Raw genomic sequence first — 4,354 nt, 5'->3', positions numbered from 1 at the left:
ATTAGTCTCATGTACCAATCATCTGTTTTTTTTATTAAAATGTAACATTCAGTCGTCACGTATACTTCTCTTCTCTCTTCAGATGTACTTTATAAATATATCAGTACCACCCCCAGTGACACAGCATCAGGTGCTGCTGTCCCATCTACCTCTGCACAGCCCAGTGACACAGCATCAGGTGCTGCTGTCCCATCTACCTCTGCACAGCCCAGTGACACAGCATCAGGTGCTGCTGTCCCATCTACCTCTGCACAGCCCAGTGACACAGCATCAGGTGCTGCTGCCCATCTACCTCTGCACAGCCCAGTGACACAGCATCAGGTGCTGCTGTCCCATCTACCTCTGCACAGCCCAGTGACACAGCATCAGGTACTGCTGTCCCATCTACCTCTGCACAGCCCAGTGACACAGCATCAGGTGCTGCTGTCCCGTCTACCTCTGCACAGCCCAGTGACACAGCATCAGGACTAAAGGCTGCACCTATAGACCCTGCTGACTGGCCATCTCTTCTTACAGACAAAATAAGAAGAGAGTTAGTTCACAGAGGACCATTCCAAACAAAAAACAGTTACACATTTTCCCAAAACAACGATGGGAGAAGGTGTCAACATGACTTTTTTAAAAGAGTCTTAGTTAATGGGGAAAAAATCTAAAGGAGCTGGCTGATGTATTCCAAAAAGAATGATAGTGTAGCAGTAGACACTCAATGAAGTGCGCATAGCAGCCGGTAGGGGGAACGCTACATAAAGGTGGCAGGTCTCCCCGGTGCTCTCTCTCTCTGCGCTCAATTGCATGCATGACTTCCGGTCCGAAGTGTTGTCTCGCGGCGGGTAAGGTGGTACGCTGCTGCTTTGTTTCCGAGATCCTATTGAGGTTGTTGTTGACTCTTGGGTGCATTTGCTTTGCTGCAGAGCGCTTGAGCTGCCGTGCCCCGCTATTAGCGTGCGCTACTCCCGTTGGCCTGCGTTGGTAAGTGTCCTCTTGGTCTGCACAATCTGATTAAATATTAGCGCTAACAATGGTTCGATTGTAGGTACCGCATGTAGCTGTAGGCTCCTCCCCCTGTTATCGTCAGTGTGCCGCCAATCGAGTCAACAGGTATAGTGTGTTTTAATTCAGCATTGGGCCCATACGGTCATTTCAATAATAAACATTTTTACCAATTTTATACATTCTGTTTTTAGATGAGGGACGGCTACTGAGCAACCTGAACGGCTGAACCCTGCTGCTTTGTCTTATATTTCGTCTGCGGTTTCAATTACAGCGCCGTCCGCTGTTGTGTTTACAGCTTTGTTTGCTGTCCTTGTTTATAGCGCTGTTTGTTGCCTGTTGCCTACAGCGTTGCAATAGATTTGGCGTTGTGTTACCACGGCCGGAAACCGTTACAGCCATTTTCACTGCCATAAGTGTGCCGCCTTGGTCATTGGGTTTGTTTTGCTTTGAATATAGTTTGTTTATTTGCTTTCTTTTCTGTTTTTGGGCAAAGGATATTTTGTTTGGATTGATTGTTTGCCCCGTTTTGGTTTCGCATTAGTTTTGTTTCATTGTGTTTGATTCTTGTCTGTTTTACTTTGCAGAGGTCTGTGGTGGTGGCGGTGTCCCTTTTCTTCCTGTGTGCTGTGCTTCCCTGGGATTTGTGTTTGTGTGTGTGATTATCACTTACCCGGGTGATTTATATTATTTGGACCCTTCCCTTCGCTAGTCCCCCCATTCACATCAGCCTCCGCCTTAACAGTTTATTGTGTGTTTATTCCATTGGAGTAATTAAATGAAATATATATTGTTAAAACTGTGAACCACGTCTTAGAGTCAACTTACTTGCGTGTCTTAAATTAAATCTTTGGGTGAAAGTCCCAAGGTGGCGTTGTCTGCAACCTCCTGAACACGGGCTGTGCTTGGTGTGGTCCCTAACGTCACCTCGCCGCCGTGCTCCCCGCTCGCTTTTCCCCTCGCCCTGCCACAATAGCTTGCACTGCTTCTGCTGCAAAATGTTCTCTACAAAAGATTACAAACTTAATAAAGAGGGATTGAAGGACTGGAAAAATGCAAGCCAGTTGCTGAAAGCTCATGAGGATAGCCAGGAGCACAATACCCACATGGCAACATGGAAGGAGTTGGATGTCCGTTTTGCAAAGGGGTTAACAATAGATAGGCAAGAGATGGCACTCGCTGAGGCTGAGAGAAACAGGTGGCGAGATGTTCTCTCTCGATTGGTGGCAATAATTCAGTCCTTAGCTGAAAGAAACATAGCTTTTAGGGGGTCCACAGATACATTAAATAAACCAGACAATGGCAACTTTCTGAAAGAGGTGGAACTCATGGCCAAATTTGATCCAGTAATGAAGCAGCATATTGGGAGGGTGGAAAGTGGAGCTAGCAGACACACACATTATCTGGGTAAAACAATCCAAAATGAACTGATTGACTCCATCAGCTCCAAAAAACTGGAAAGCATTGTGGATGAGATCAAAACATGGAAATATTTCTCTATTATTCTAGATTGCACCCCTGATCTGAGTCATAAAGAGCAGCTCTCTGTCATTGTCAGGACAGTATCACTAGAAGAATTACCACAAGTTAAAGAACATTTCTTGGGCTTTCTGGTGGCAGAGGAGACAACAGGGGAAGGTTTGTCATCTCTCATCCTAAACAGGCTGGAGGAGCTGAACATCCCCTTTGAGAACTGCAGAGGACAATCCTATGACAACGGTGCCAACATGAAGGGAAAGAATAAAGGTGTTCAGGCTCGGTTGCTTCAGCAGAACCCAAGAGCTTTTTTTGTTGCATGTGGTGCCCACACTTTAAATCTGGTGGTAGCTGATGCTGCAAAGAGCACAACAGAAGCCATCAGCTACTTTGGACATTTAACAAAGCTATTCAAGCTCTTCTCAGCCTCCACCCAGAGATGGGATACCCTGCTGAATCATGTTAAAACCACTTTGAAGTCATGGTCGGAGACTAGATGGGAAAGCAGGATAAAAAGCATTGAGCCAGTAAGGTACCAGGCTAGGCAAGTCAGAGGAGCTCTTCTGGAGGTGAGGCAAACTACTTCAGACCCTGTGGTGAGAGTTGAAGCCCAGTCTTTCGCTGAGGAGATAGGATCTTAAAGATTTTCCATTTGTACAGCCATATGGTATGACATCCTCAACAAAATCCAGCATGTGAGTAAACTGTTGCAGTCACCCTCCATGCAGCTAGATGTGGCTGTAGACTTGCTGAAGAAAACCAGAGATTCCATGGCCTGCTACAGAACCACTGGGTTTTCTGATGCACAGACAACTGCAAAGGAGATGTGTGAAGAGATGAACGTGGAGACTGTACTGAAACAACAGCGGTTAAGAACCACAAAAAAGCACTTTGCATACGAGTCTCCAGATGAGCCTATCAATGACGCACTTAAGAAAATGGAAACCACATTTTTTAATGTCGTCGTGGATAGAGTTGTCTCTTCACTCAAAAGAAGAGCTGCTACAACAATGTCAGACCCTGAGCACTGCTCTGACCCATGATGGGCAGCAAGACATTAATGATAGGGAACTTTGTGTGGAAATGCAAAACTTTCCACCTTTGCCAGCAAAGAACATGACAGCCATGGAACTCCTGACTTTCCTGCACGAGAAAAAGCTAACAGAGATGTATCCCAATATGTGGGTTGCTCTGAGGATCTCCGCCACTCTTCCTGTTACAGTGGCTTCTGCGGAAAGAAACTTCTCTAAGCTCAAGCTTATTAAAACCTACCTGAGATCAACGATGGCACAATAACGTCTCAGTGGGCTTTCCATTATAAGCATCAACCATATTGTTGGAAAACAGCTGTCATATGATGACATTATTGATGACTTTGCATCAAGAAAGTCAAGAAGAGTAAGGCTGTAAAGTGAGTTTCTTGAGGTGTTGTTGAGGCCTTTAATACAATCAACATGCAGATAGCCCCCTTTGGTGGAATAATGTAAATAGCGGTGAATCAAGAGGTCTCTCATTTTTCTTTCTTTTTTTTGTGTGCAATAGTGTGTGTTGTTATGTCTGCACTAGTTTCATTATTTATTATTTTGTGCAATACCATATTTATATTGTATTTTTAATTCATTTCATGCCATTTGTTTTTGTGTGCAGTGTTCGGCTTAATATGTTTGCCTTATTTATTTTGTATTTTTAATTCATTTGATGTCACTTGTTTTCGTGTGCAGTGTTCGGCTTAATATGTTTGCCTTATTTATTTTTTATTTTTTATTTTATCACTTGTGTCTTTCATTAGTTTTTATTTGGTTTGATAATTTTTACGCAAAGAAATAAAATCTTGAATACACACATACTGTTTCTATGTGATTGCATGAAAGTTGATTGTGAAATTGAC

General features: G+C 43.9%; 1 long non-coding RNA gene across 1 annotated transcript; it reads left to right on the top strand.

The window, feature by feature from the left end:
• The first annotated feature begins 687 nt into the window (after positions 1-687).
• Positions 688-1,794, top strand: LOC132449099 (uncharacterized). The gene is made up of 4 exons (XR_009523509.1): positions 688-830; positions 912-969; positions 1,034-1,098; positions 1,185-1,794. It is a non-coding gene; the product is annotated as an uncharacterized LOC132449099 (long non-coding RNA).
• The last annotated feature ends 2,560 nt before the right edge of the window (positions 1,795-4,354 follow it).

The sequence above is a fragment of the Gadus macrocephalus genome, chromosome 20, assembly GCF_031168955.1.
Source record: "Gadus macrocephalus chromosome 20, ASM3116895v1".
Taxonomy (NCBI): Eukaryota; Metazoa; Chordata; class Actinopteri; order Gadiformes; family Gadidae; genus Gadus; species Gadus macrocephalus.
Note: the sequence above shows the minus strand (reverse complement) of the source record. Positions and strands in the feature narration are given on the sequence as shown.